Source organism: Augochlora pura, chromosome 7 (assembly GCF_028453695.1).
Source record: "Augochlora pura isolate Apur16 chromosome 7, APUR_v2.2.1, whole genome shotgun sequence".
Lineage (NCBI taxonomy): Eukaryota > Metazoa > Arthropoda > Insecta > Hymenoptera > Halictidae > Augochlora > Augochlora pura.
The window spans coordinates 18,407,168-18,423,092 of NC_135778.1; the positions used below are offsets into that span (position 1 = coordinate 18,407,168).

Here is a 15,925-nt window from a genome sequence, read left to right on the forward strand (position 1 = left end):
GAGGTTATTTTTGTAATGGGTGCGTACAGTTCCATGGATAATGTTAACAGTATTTGTGTACGTCGTCAACTGAATACAATATTCAGCGAAGGTGTTAGAAAACAATATAAAGGATACCTATTCAATTTGATAATAAATTGCAATCCCCAGTCAACTGTTGACGAATAAACTTTCCAAATAATATTAATGCGGAGCCAGTGTTTCAAGTAAATTCACACATGAAATCAACGTATTTCTAGAACGTCATCGAGTCGATGTCATGGAACTATTGAATTCGATTATCTTCGGAGAGGAAGTGTGACGAGAAGAAGAAGAATGTTCAGAAACTTCGAATGGTCCTTGAAAGCATCTTGCGAAGTGAGTATCAGGAAATGGAACGTGAAAATGAATACCGGCTGCGTTTCCATGGTACCACTTCTTTGCCCATATTTCGCGCGAATATTTCGTGCCGCGAAGAAATTGTCTCGAAACTTAAAGAGTTACGTCATGAAAATACGCATGTTCCTTTTGATGCTTCCATATTATTGGTAATAGCAACATTTGTGCATTAACTATAACTTAACTATACTTAAACAATCATCCTTATAGAAAACCGTGATTTTACAAATATTCAACACTTGTTGAAAAATAATGCTACAACTTCCGCATAATTCCGATCAACACAACTGATTAGAAATTAGAATATGATCGTAAATTAATATACAGGTTTGCGTCTCTAAATATTTCTTCCAATAGCGATATTATCAAGAATGTTTTATTTATGGAATTTAATTGGTACTAAGGGACGAATACGATGGTTAACAAGACTCCGAATTTTATGCCTGTATGACGAAAATGAGCAGCGAGTTATTATTTTCAAATTATCAGAATTATTAGAAAAAGCAGTTTATTTCCATATCACATCCAAAAACATTAAATAAGATAATCAAAAGTTCATTGCAAAATTTTACATGCATCCGTTGATTTCAACAAATTTCTTTTATAAGCAATGAGGGTACGAATACTTATGGGACTGACTGTATACGACATGCGTATAATATATGATGACAATCTTCGTATAAGTCATGCAAATAATACAAGAACTAGATATTTCTTGTATCACATTTCTTCTTTTTAGTGAGCACTGAAAGGCTGCAGATATTCGCGAACAAATGTCTTTATACAAGCGCAAAATACGAAAAACACGTGTACCAATTAAAGTTTCCACGTTTTATTTGAATTACACGTTTCCAATTGTATTCCTACAATAATTAATCTCCTAATTGGCAAACAGAGTTTTCCCTTATTACCTTACTCGCATAATTAGCTACGAAATTGTAAACTAGTATCACGAGCCACAGTCTAATTATAACAAGAATGCCTCGATCATCTTCGATCGATACAATATTGCATCGATCAGTTTCCGTGCGTTCGATGACGTTATTAGCGATGAAATTATTAAATGCTTGCTACCAATCACGGCCTCGACTGGCTCAGACTCTATCGAGGTCTCTACAGTTCGCTAACTCTATCTTCGAGACATTCTTGAACGAGCATCTCGGGTTACTCGCCGTGTAAACTTCGTCATACAATTTTCCTAGCATGTAGGCAGAGACAACATCCATCTATGTACCGGTATATCTTCATTTACCGCAGCAGCGAGAAGGTTCTAATTGTCTCGTGTCTTGCAGCAGGTGCAAATACTTCTTCATAATTAATGTCCCGCTCCCGCGTCGTCGTCACCTTACTTGCTCCCTATTTCTCAACTTGACGATTTTATTCGAAAAACTCCCTTATACGTATCGAATGCAAGGTTTTTTTTAGAATTATTTGCAATTTTCTTAATGATATTGTTCGTAACGGGGTATTCTAATTTAGAACCTTCGAAAAATCAATTTTTCTTATTTCCATTTCTGAAAGTACAGTGACGAGCAAAAGTGTCAACACACACCTGTCAAAATGGTATATCGCTCGTTAAATTACTTTGAATTAAAAGTTTAACTATGGACACAATTATCAATAAATATATATTTGCTAGGCTGCGGATCTTTATGCAAAATAAATATTTTCAAAGGCTATTGCAAAAAAACAAATTGAATACAAATAAATTATTCCCTCTAATAATTCTGATCAATTAAAAATAGTGTAACAATATTATGTAATTGTTACTATGTTTTCGTACCTTCATATTTTACCTACACATTTTTATCACAAATGCAAGAAATTCATGGTCTAAATATTACTTTAGTTGTGCTGAAAATAAACAAATTAGTATTTAATTAAACGCTTTCACTTATCTTTGTACTGATTACAGATTGCATGTTTGTTAAATTTCATTGTAATTTGCTTCTTTTGCGAAGGACTTCATTTCTGTTCGTTTATCAATAATTTATTAATGATTTACTTATTTAACGTTAATTTTGCTCAACATTGCTTGCATCGTTTTCCACTAAATCGAGAGCGTAGAATCGATCCAGGAAACGCATGTGGCCTTAATAATTCGATCATATATTTAATAGTAACGTAAGAAGCAAAAATAATTTATTAAACTCGAAGGCGGAATTTTTCGCATTTTTCACAATGTATGATTGGTACGATCGATAGTACGGTCAATTATATAATCAATGTATTGTTGCGTATTTGACGGAAGATTAGTTCGCCAGGAAACACATTCGTTGCAACCTCAGTTTAAGCTGGATAGTGTCCGTCCGTTTATCGACAGGAGAGTTCCAAATCCGAACTCAGGTTCTTTCTCGCCTCAATAGTACCATAAACCTGTGTACACCCGTAACAAGATTCCGAACACTCTCTATGACTGGGAGTTTCCCTTTCAGAGAGTATTTTGCTCTAGAATCTAGAAACTCGTTGCACTCTGCGACGAGTAGATAGATAAAAAATCCAAAATTTATTTCCTATCAAATTAATCACAGTTTGAGACCGACAACAGAAAATTCTATCTAGTGAACGCTAATATTGACGTAACTGGAAGTGTAAAACGGCAAACTCGTGAAGGAAAACTTGCGAATTCTCTGGAAAAAAGGTTCAGAAAGTATTTGCGGGAGGTGAGAACTTCAATTTGATTTTGAAAATAGGAGATATAATGCTCAAGCATTTGTTAAAGCCACTGCACACTGGAAGCAAAATAGTTGTACGGGAAAACCAGAGGCGTTTTATCCAGAAGGGAAGCATACGTTCAGGGTCGATATTTCAACGAGTTCAAGTGACGGAGGTTGAAGAAATCCGGAGCAAGGATCGTTGTTGCCTCATGGGACGATAAATCATTTGAAGACATTGACATGCACAATAATTTCGTGTAAGCTGCAACATTTGTTCGGATTTCTGAAAGAGAAAACTTGAAACATTACTGTTAAAACAATGACCAAATGAGTGCAAGAGATAGTGAAAAATAAAGAGAGCGCGCGATAAAAGGGAGAGAGAGAGAGAGAAAGAGAGAGAGAGACAGAGAGAGAGACAGAGAGAGAGAGAGAGAGAAAGAGAGAAGTGATGAATCCCTCGAACAGGCAGAAGGAAGTCAACGAGGACGTTAACCCCCGAGAATTGTTAGAACTAGATAACATTGGAGACCGAGGCAGGTGTATTCAAAGAATAACACGGAAATTAATGATGCTGACACCATTTCACAAGTGACGGAATGACCAAGAACCAATCTAGATTTTAATTTCTACAGCGAAAGTCTGGATACTGTAGCCTACTGTAGAACGCGGTTCTTTCCTTATGTTCGTTTTAAAAAGAAACTATATGGAACTTCTTGCATGAGTATTTTTCATGTATATTTGTTACTCTTTCAACGATATTTATTAGCGTTTATAACGAGAAATAATTCAAATTGGTAGTAGCGTGCAGAGCTTCATGTTTCGGAAAAAAATCCTTCTGGCTGCCATACGATTCCGGTCGTTCTATTTCTCTGAGAAAAGAAAACAAGAATGATTCTTTAAGTAATATACTTTTCGCAGCAACTGTCCAAATAACGAAAAAATAAAACACGATCTTTAAATGTTAGAGAAATTCTCTCATGTTTTATAAAGATTTATTAAAGAATAAATATGAAAAATAAAAAAATGTGAAAAATGTGCGCCGTTCTAACGAAATAATGGCAAACAAAAAAACACGTATCAAAATCTTAATCCTGGAAGTGGCAAAGTAATCACGTCCGCGTCGTAAACTTAATCTGAGCACGTGTATCTCTAACAATGATTGTACGATCGAATATCGCGTAAATCCCGGCCTCTTTAACAATCTAGCCAGTTTGCGGGAGCGGGGGGGAGTGACTAGCGTACGGTATGTATGTATGTATGTATATCGGTTGGACAGATTCCAGTACGCGGGTGCAGCAGCTTTGGGGTCGAAATACCGCGATGGTTGCAGGGTTGGTATTACTGACATTAGCGTCGCCAGTAACTCTTTCGAAATAGGCTTGGCACATTCTAGACTTCGGCTACTACGCTCGACTTCCTACACCTTGCCTGAATCACGCATCGAAACACCGCATATCCGTGTTTCGTGTTTACGCGAATTTTAACACTTTTCCTCATTTGTTCCCTCTTATTGGACTCCTTTGTCATACACTCCCAAAGAAAAAGATAGCACAGGCGCGCTATCTTTCATTTCTCGCGTTATAATTATGGAACAGGAAATGTGCCAATTATACAGAAAGACTATCTTCTACCGTATCATCTATCTTCTATTTTCATCCATTCCAGTTTCTATTGCTTGTAATTGATGTAGAAGATTTTTATTTCCTATAGTGATCTTGCAATCTATAGCTAAGGTGGAGTGTAATTGAAACCAACAGTATAACTATAATAGATAGAAAAAAAAATTAAAGAAGAAGATCTTCTTAAAAAATTAAGAAGAAGATGAAAATAAACATTTTGCAGAAGCCACCACTAGGCCGCGAGAAACTTTTTAAGTCTCGTCTGTGTAGTGTCTGTATCCACTTTTCTCAAGAAGTAAAACTTTCCTTGCTTGGCCAGTATATGGTCTCCCAGAAACATTACCGCTGCATGGTCTACGTAAGTTAAGCTTCATCCTTCTATTTTTTTTTGCGTACAACACGAATGGAAGAACGCGAACAAACATAAAGTCCGCATCATCACATTATGTTCAACACCTAAACAAAGTTGTCTTATTTGCTACGCGCGCAAAACGTTTCTCTCCAAAAGTCATTCATCGCGATCACCGAGAAAAGTATCTGGAAGATATCTTGGGAGCGAAACAAAATTGATATAATTGTGCCTATAAATTGTGTATAATTGTGATAATCAATCGGAGATAGAAAATTGTAAATAAAGAATAAATAAAATATATTGTAAATGAAGTTGTAAATAAAATGTTAAAAATCAGTAATCTATACACTTTTCAAAGAGATTGCAACAGCTAACTGCTTAAAGGACTCAATGCACGCAGTTAGATCCTTCTTCAGTTCAACTGCTATTTAAACTCATTTTCGTACTGAGTAATTCTTTAAATATCATGTTGTAAATGTAATGGTAAAAATTTTAAAAAATGAAGATAGTATCTCGGCTACGAGAAGAAAATTTTTATGTGACTCGTCGTCTTTGATATTAATGAAGATAACCGATAAACAAATTACAATCCGATAAACACTGCAATCTATAACAGCAAGTAGAACTTAGTATGATACAAGCACGCTTATACGAAGTCAATACAGAGGTGATTGACCCAAATGAAAGCGCTGAAACGCGAACAGTTATTCCGTGGAATAAATGAAGAAGACAGAAATAACCTTGTTAATAAATCACCAAGTTCAATATTTAATTGAAAGAGCCGGACCGATATTTTCGTCGAAGTAGACGTACACGTGTGTCTATTCATACCTCGCGTTCGCACCACCTACAATTCCACGATGATTATCCCCGGGCAAAAAATGCAAGTCCGTTGGATTTTAAGCAGAAAATTTAGGTCTGCATAATTATCCGGGCTACGTGTTTAACTATTCCTTTTTTTAAATTCAGAATCTTCGCATTTAAAGTTCCCACTTATGAAATGCAACTAATTAAGGTCACATTAACCCGGTTTCAAAGAACTCTCGCTGTTAAAGGGGCACTGGTAAACCGAGAAACGAGGCAGCGGATAAGCAGCCGCGTGTTCGAATCGTCGCCGAGAACGAGAAGACGGCTCCACGATGTTTCGAATATAATGGATTTTATACGGACTTAGGAGAGGGGTCGGGAGAGGGGCGGCTGAATATTTCATGGATTCGGTTCGAATGAAAACCATGTTAAAGTGCGTCGAAAATACACTGCGCGACAAAAATGATAGGACATCCGAAAATTGTTCGTTTTTCTCAATACCAATAATGCATAGAAAGGTTTTGTATGTAGCTATATAAACAGTATCCTTATTTCAGTAATACACGAAATAGCGATGGCAAAATTTACGTGGTTTTCCAAGAATTATATTTGTTTATGTGATAACCGAGTACGACAAAATGATAGGACCGTAGTAGCAGAGAAGTCAGTAGCAAAGTACCTGTTGAAAGAATAGCATCAAATAATATTCAAATACTTTATTTTAATAGGTTATTTTTAGATGCAAGCATTTCGAAAATATCTAAATTAATAGGGAGAAGTCGAAATGTAATTAGAAACCTTTTAAAAGACCCCGAGAATTATGGTAGAAAGAAAAGCACCTTTCTATACATTATTGGTTTTGAGAAACACGAAAAATTCTGCGGTGTCCTATCATTTTGTCGCGTAGTGTACAAGTCGCGGAATGGCGCGCATCGAGTGAATATTCCGACAAAGCTCGAAAAAAAAATAAAACTAAACGCGCAGCCCGCCCCGCTGATGGTACCTACCTCGTATTTAGAATAATGCAAAGCCAATCGAGCCAGTCCGCGCAGCTTTTTTATTTCTCTATCGTCGCGGAGCATATATCAATCGGAACGTGCAGAAATATCGCGTAGTTTTATGTTTGCTTCACTTTTACCACTGTTTCGAATAATTTCTGCTGTTTGGCGCTCGCGCGAGCCAAAGCGATATTGTCATACGTAAAAGGAACCTTTATTACTACCCCCGAACAAAAAAAAGAACATAGCGTGCGCGCGTCGTTATTAGTTCTACGGTGATGCAGGATTTTTCGAACGTTACAAATGATTTCTGTACTATTGTTCAGTTTCCTATTTAAAATTGATTACAGTTCCTAGCTATCGAGTGAACTTCAAACTAGTAAATATATTGTTTCTATTGAGTGACACGTTCAATTGATGAAGAAATTTTCTCTACATCACAAAATATTCTTAGTAGAGAAAGTGTAGAATTGTGTATTTTTCTTACAAGAAACGTAAAGATCTCACGGTTAGCAGAATCGTCACTTTTACTAAATGTACGAAATATGTGAAATTACATTACGTACTAAGTAAACATAACCTCGAAGAGAAGACGAAAGCTATTACGGAAAAAGAAAATGCGATACAAATAAAATTAATAGCAAAAGAACTAAAACGTGATTCTCTAATAACAAATAGAAAATCATGTTTGTGGCACAATAACGAAAAAATATTTATTTACAATACTAATGTATAAAATATTCATGGTGTAATATATTTACAACAGACGAAAGAGAAAAATTATATATTTTTTATTACAAATTATTTATTTACTACACATCTTTCCTTAAAACCTAAGTAAAAGATATCATTTTACCTGAAGACAAGAAATAATAAACAAATTGTTTTTGGAATTATTTCAGTTTCTCTTCAATTTAATAAGTAATTGAATTATTAAAGTAATTTGTTATTTATTATTTCAAGAAAAATTTGCCACCACGAGTTAGACTCGAGAATTAATGTTGCAATATCAACGGAACTGCGCAGGAATTTTGTTGCTCGACTCCAGAAAACAAATAAAAGTTTGATCTTTAATTTTGCGCGGGGTGAAGCAAATCTCTGAACCCTTTAACATAGAACAGACGACTTCCAAAGTTGGTAATAGGTCTTGCGCGAGAGTTTCGGAAGAGCACAAGTGTTTCAGTGATGCCCCGAAAAGGGGTGTGGAAGATGACGAACGCGTCTCCAAGCGCCGAAACCCGGCAACTCTACGGACGAGAGTGTCGCAAAAGTCAATGGGATAATTTAAAGAGACATACGGCTGATCATTAAAACGACCGCGGACCTTCTGCCGCCAATTACTTTGCGCGAATTTCTTTGGCGCAATAACGCACCTGCTCGCAGCCCGATTCTCGTAAAAACAGTGTTCTCACCCCTCTAGATGCAGCTGCCTTGCCGAACACCGAACTCACGCTCCCCTGGAATTTCTTTTTATTATCTAACGTTCAACCAATCCACCGAAGGAAATGCGTTTTCCTCGATTCGTCGCGTGATCATGCGAAGAGACGAAATTCGAGAGATGTTAATCTCATTGTTTGCCAAATGAATGCTGGGTCGGTCTGATTGCGCGTGGGAATTAATTTTTATTAGAAATTAATTATATACTCTTTGTGGTGACAGACCATCGGCGTTTTAAGTAACAATCTGTTACTTCTATAAATTGCAGTATCGTGACTGGTTACTATGATATTGGACCAATTTTCATAAAAGTTACATGAATTTATGATTTTTGGCAAAGCTTTTTCTGTTCGAAGTATTGCTACTTGAAATTTAAAATTTCTATAATAATAATAATTTGTTTATTTATGTATACAGATGGAAAAACCTTTTGTTTCAGAAGAAGTAATAGAAATAAAGATATAATAAGATGCATACATTGAAAATATAATATTTGTAAAATATCATTACAAAATATTATTATACTGTACTATTAAAATTGTTTTGAGAAATAATAAGCAATTTTTAGTGGCTCCTCAGAATCGCCGCTCGAGTGCAAAGGGTGAAAGGAGCAATGTAAATTTTCGCTTGTCTCCTAATTTATGTTATCGATTCAGACAATTTTCATTCTGTGTAAAGAATCAAAAGTTACATAAAATGATCGATGGACTTTACTGCTGAATAGAAACTCTTTATTCAGTGCTCAACTGTTCGATTTTCATCGATATTCCTATGTACGTACAAAGCATAACAAAATGTCAATTCATCAGATAAAATGGTGCGTTTCCAAAAATTCTCCGGTTGAAAAATATATTTTCGTCTATATGTGTACATACGGTTGGCGGCGGTGGGTCAGTGAACACTTTCGCAGTCAACTGTATGTACGTCATAAATGTAGAAGTTACCATGTTACACAGGGCACTGAAGTGCCGGCGCGCCCCACCTCTCCCCCGCCCCCATCTAGGCGAATTTACATGAAAAAATAAGTCGAAAATGTGGAACAGAATTTTTTCGTAGACCGCTTTGTGTGCGAAAAAATGGAGTTTGAATCTCGACTATGCATGCAAAGCAGGTTCGCTAACGTGTCTGTCCATTATCTACCGTTTCCACTTATTACGAGCATCATTATATGCACGACGAGATTATCAATACTGACATTCGCAGACGTGAAACTTTAATTGGAAGAACGTATATTTTCATAAGATGAAAATTATAAAGTGTCAGTAATGGAGTAAATGAAAAACATAGAATGATAATACTACTACTGATATAAATATTATTTAACACTGAAATAATTAGTATCTACTTTGACACTATTTAAATCGGAATTTAACCTTTTGCACTCGAGTGGTGACTTTTACGCACCACATTCCAGAAAAATTTCTATATATATATTATAAAAGTATACATTTAAAAAATCATTCAATTTGTAACTCTGTATGAATCACAAGATTCAATTTCGCATGCACAAAGTGAATTTTCTCACAGAAAATAGAAATACAGTAAGTCAGAAAAATTGTTTTAAATTTACAGTTAAAATAGCTTCGAGTGCAAAGGGTTAACATCTGCTTTATTCTATTGCTATTATAATTATACTTATACTAACATACTTATTATATTTTCCATTAAATACTCTATTTATTATAAAGGTACAGATTTTTAACAATAATGCAAATTCGATGAAATTTTATTAATTAATGTTCTCTCCACCTGTCCAATTATTTTAGTTTTCAATTTTGTATACAAACTGAAAATTGCATCGTATTCGGTTGATGCAGAATCAAGCTGCATACATTCAATGGATTTTAGCAAGCGTTAATTATTTGCAGCTCACGGCAAAATATTTCTATGAAATATACATCACGGTTAAATAATTTCTATGAAACTTTCATGTGTCTCTGTTACTGAGATTAGTAATAGATGACTTATTGCTCCATGTAGAATCACCCCTTGGTCGGTTTAATCACGATTTGTTTATCAACCCTGTATACAATGTTATTCGGTTCTACTTAAAAACAGCATTTTAAAAAGTTCCGAAATATTGTTCTTATTTAATGCACTTTCTTCATTATTTGAAATGTTTGAAATTATACAGTCAGTCCTATAAGTATTCGCACCCTCATTGCTTATAAGAGAAATCTGTTGATATCAAGGGACGCATGTAAAATTTTGCAATATACTTTTTATTATCTTATTTAATATTTTTGTATGTGACGGAAGAGGAAAAGTTTGGAGAAAGCCTAATACAGAACTAGAATTAAAAAATGTACAACCAACTGTAAAGCACGGCGAAGGCTCCGTGATGGTGTGGAGCTTTATGGCGGCATCCGGAGTAGGCAAACTTGTCTTTATCGATGGAATTTTGGATAAGATAAAGTATCAAAATATACTCGAAGAAAATCTGCACTCGGGTGCAATTAAGCTTGGACTGGAAGATGACTACTATTTTCAACGCGACAACGACCCGAAGCATACTGTTCGGATTGTTCGTGAGTGGATACTTTACCACGTTCCCCATTGTTTACATACACTTCCACAGAGTCCAGATACGAATCCTATAGAAAATTTATGGGCGGAAATAGATAAAAGACTACACGAGCATGAAATTTTCAAGAAACAAATGCTAAAAAACAAAATTTTGAAAGTTTGGAATAGTATTGAACCAAATATCGCATTAAAACGGGTAGAAGGTATGCCAAATCGATTAAACGATATAATAAGGCATAAAGGTGGACCCACTAAATACTAGAAAATTAATATAAAGTAAAAAAGCTACTGTAATATGCGATTTTTTGATAAAATCTACACTTGTACGAATACTTTTGTGGACTGTTATTACGTACTACGAGGAGTACCAACTTTCCGAACAACCCAATATTTTTGTTATTAGTTAATCAATTTTGTTATAATTTGGTATGAATGAACTTTATACATGTGTTCATTCATAATAAAAAGTTTATTGCAAAATCTTACACGCGTCCATTGATTTCAACAAATTTCTCTTATAAGCAACGAGGGTACGATTACTTATGGGACTGGCTGTAAGTGTTATATTTCACATTAAAATTTCGTAGTCGTAAACGTCTTATTTTCAAGCCGTATTGCGCATTATTTGAGACACTCCTCCGTCCGATACGGTAAAAACCGGCGGCGAACGAAAACGGAATAATAAAGTAATATAAGCACGGGGAAACTACGTATAAAAGCATTCTTTGCGAGCCCGACCCATCAAAGATCCTCGGGCTACGGAACACATGATACACATTACAAATTTTAACAACTGCCTTTAACCCTCCGGTTAAGAACCAAAATTTTCCACGATGTTCAATGAGGTACAAACTTTTAATACCGAAAACTTTCAACGTAATACGCCCGCAAATATAAAACGATGAGGAATTATCCGAAGGCCGGGGATTTCAAAGAGGTTTTGTGATCTTTCAAGAGGAACGTAAAAAAAAAAGAAGAAAATCTTAAACGCGAGTTGCAAGTGGGCACTCAAGTGCCCGGTTATTGACATTGGGGTTAAAGGTAAACTAGTTTAAAAAGGAAATGCTTTCCGCAACGCTGGACGCGGTATTTATTCCCGATTATCATAATACCCTTTCTTAAACTGTTGTACTAAAATACTAAAACATCAAATGAATTTCTGTTTGTTATCTCAACAGTTTTGTTATGCCACTGTCATTTCATTGTTTACCGTCCACTGTATTTGAAAACTCTACATTTGTGCACTGTAATTTAAAGAAATGAAACTTGACAATAAAGTGCGTTGAACAATGAAAATTATTTTCATTGAAAATTTGTTATAAATGCTCCGGATTCACAATAGGAAAATACACTCGATTTATGTTGTGGAATTGCAGTCTACATCGTAATTGTTAATTATAGAATGAACTGAACAGAAAATTTGAAATGTTTGCAATGAAATTGAAATATTACATTTTTAGTCGTATCTTTCTTCTTTTATAACAAATAACGTTTTGCATTGACATTTAGAAATGCACGAATTAAAATATATTTTGAAAATATCCTCAGGGATCAATTTAAAATAATGATGTGTATAATATGTGTATATATATAAAATATAAAAGATTATTTTGCATACAATAAATATGATTAGGCTTAAAGGAATGACAAGGCAATAGGTTCATTTAGTACATATATCTAAAAGCACTCCAGGAAGGGAACAACACTGGAAATGATCAAAAAATGTTCTCCATACTCAGAGATGATTGATTGCCTCCTCAATTCGATTCAATTTTCTATTTTGTCTTCATTCCCCCCATCAGTCAACCAATAATAGGGTCTTTTACTTTATCGTATCATAGTATCTATATTGGTACAAACTGTACTACATTTGCATTGATCGTGTTCAATTTATCTAACAAATATACTCGTAGTTATAACAGTATTTAAAAGTGTTTCACTTAATCGACCAATTTCCAGTCAATTGTCGAATCCTTGTTACATCAATTTTATTCGTGTAACATCTTTTCAAGCATTTCGAATTTAACCCCTTGCACAATAATATCGTGTCAGACTAGTGATACAAATTTCACGTAAAATTTATTAAATACGCGGATATTATCAATTTATTTTTAATCGAAATGAAATTTATTCTTCTGTTATCAAAGTCTGAAAACGAAAGTACATAATGACAAGAAATAAGAATAGTCTGGTCCTATTATTACAAATATTAACGACAAATAAGTGCTAATCAACGCAGCATGAAAGGAATCATAGTGCAAGGGGTTAAAGATCGCGTAGTTAACAAATGATACAGCACGCGTAAAATATTCTAATATCTATTTAACCCATAGCACTCGAGTGGCGCCTCACAGGCGCCAATGAAAATCGTTATATCATTTCCAAAATAATTTTGACATTATCAAAAACCCTTCTATTTAAAAAATTGTTAAATTACTAAGTATAGTATAATAAAATATAAATATAAATAAGTATGGTATAATATAAATATGACTATATAAAATGGAAATGCAGCTGGTTAAAATAGCTATTTTAGATCTTAAAATGGCTTCGAGTGCAATGGGTTAATATCAACACGAAAATGCGATCTACTGTCAATACATGAAATGTTACGATTAAATTGGGAATTTTATGCATTTGAACAAAATTTGAGGCCAAACACAAAATCGTAACGAAATTAGAAGAAATTGGGAATATTATTACATTTAACGTATTGCGATTATAATAAAGGGACAAAACACTTCTTCCTAACTTTTGTTTCTCACAATGAACAATTTTTATTGTGCACAAAGATCCGCAGTCTACACTCCCAAAGAAAAATATAACATAAGCGTGCTGTCTTTAATTTCTCGCGTTATAATTATGGTACAGGAAATGTGCCAATGATACAGAAAGACTACCTTCTACTAAAATATAAACATAACTTTTATTGACTTTTCTTCAACGAATTCTCATCGTAAAAATACAAATACCCAAATGAATACGGACAAAATGATAACACATCTGAAAAATATTCCATATTATATAAATTTAGAATAGACAAATATGAAAATGATATAACTGTACCTGTGTTTAGTAATGTGTAGAACCTCCGTGGTTCCCAATTACTTCTATCATTCTTTTTAGGAAGGATTTATACAGTACTTTAATTGAAGATTGTGATCAATTTTTCCATGTCTCTTTAATACTGATTTTTAAGTCATTTAAATTTTCAAATTGTCTACCTTCTGCGTAGACAGCTCTTGATAATAATCCCCAACAATTCTCAATGATATTTAAGTTTGGGGAGCACGCCGGCCATTCCAAAACAGGAATCATCTCTTTTGAAAAACATTCATGAATAATTTTTGCCGCATGTACGACAGCATTATCTTGCTGGAACACAAATGGACCTGCAATGCATTGTGCATACTTATCAATTTGGTTTTTTATTAATCTTAAATAACTTGCCCTATTCATTTTTCCTTGTATAAAATTAATATCCGGTTTTGCTTTGTAACCCATGCCGCCCCGAATCATTATTCCACCTCCTTTCATTTGTCGTCTAATTCTTGTTAATTGTCCTTTTCGAATGTCATGATAATAGTATGCACTATTATCTGGACCATCCAGTCAAAACCGTTTTTCATTTATAAAGATTATATTCCTCCAGGTTTTCCTCCAGTGTTTATGTTTCTTCGCAAATTCAAGGCGTGCTTCCTTACGCTTCTTTGTTAATCGTGGCTTGGCTTTTATTCTCGATCGGTTCATAATATTACTCATTTGCAGCACACGTCGAACATTTTGAATATTAGTTTGTACACCAGCTTTGCAAGCAATTTCTCTTGCAGTAGCACAAGAATTAGATGCAGCACGAAGTATATTGCTGTTGTGTCACGGTGCGATAGGGTTGCTGGCCTTTCAGTGTTTTCCCTTTTACCGTAGTTATCCACATCTTTTAATACGTTAGATACAGCTTTTCTGCTTCGATCAATTTCTTTCGCAGTCTTTGTAATCGTTACTTTCCGTTTTCTTAAAATAAGAATTGCGTTTATGTCAGATAATCTCTTACCACGGCCCATCAAGAAATACGACAGATACCAATCTCAAGAAACACTGAACACTGACTGACCACTTTAACTTCCTTAAACCTCGCGACATATTGAAGAAAATCAGAATAAACCTTGAGTGTGCTACCATTTTGTCTCTGTCTATTTGTGCGGTTACATTTCTCTGAAGAGAATATCTCGTAGAAATTCCAATATAGATGGTGCTTACATATTAATAGAAGGTAGTCTTTCTGTATCATTGGCACATTTCCTGTACCATAATTATAACGCGAGAAATTAAAGATAGCACGCCTGTGCTATCTTTATCTTTAGGAGTGTAATTACGAAAAACGTAAGAATCCTCCGAGCGAATACTTCTCGCCAGAAGTAATGAAGCAAGTCGCACGGCCGAAACGAGAACACGGGAACGGTAAAAACAACCTCCCTTTGGGGAACAATACTTACAGATTCTCGGACGCTGGATATTCCATCGGTCGAGGTCACCGAAGCACGTGAACTAGAAAACGGTCCGTTGATTAGTGGAATTCGTAGGTAAGTGTTTCAGCATTAATCTTCCACGGCACAAGAGTGTACTTCGTCATAATCCAGTTGGCCGGGAACGAATTCGTCAACGGTTTCCTCGGCCTCCCCTCTCACAAATTTCGCGCTTCACACTTCGTTAAACGATATAACACTGACACACTGCTTGATTAAAACGGATGTTTATTTAGTTTACATTATCCGTGCACATCGTCGCCGCGTTACACACTGGGCTCTACCGGGGAAACGTTTACTCAGAAACGCGTTTCGACGCGTCGGAATGTGTCATTAAACGCGAATAAATGCTACGATTATTCATACGGAGGATCTCGCCGCAACGAGACTGCGTTTTGAAAAAGAACGTTAGTCGACCGGTGGTGAAAAAAAAAAATAGGAAAAATTGTGCACGATATGGTCGAGACGTGTTCGGACTCTGAGTATAGATATTCGATCTATTTTTTTGAAATCAACTTGTCACACTTTTTTTCAAGCTCTAATATAGTGTCTACGAATATTTTAAAAAATATGTTGAACCAAGTTCATAAATAAAGTAATAAATGATTTTACGCGTGCTCGGTTAAAT

The 15,925-nt window shown here is 35.0% G+C and overlaps 1 long non-coding RNA gene across 1 annotated transcript in view; it reads right to left on the reverse strand.

Moving 5' to 3' along the window:
- LOC144472887 (uncharacterized) overlaps positions 1 to 15,568 on the reverse strand; it is a 432,141-nt gene extending 416,573 nt beyond the window's left edge. The window contains exon 1 of the long non-coding RNA XR_013494472.1: positions 15,268 to 15,568. This is a non-coding gene — a long non-coding RNA (uncharacterized LOC144472887). The remainder of the gene's footprint in view (positions 1 to 15,267) is intronic.
- Positions 15,569 to 15,925: the final 357 nt, after the last annotated feature.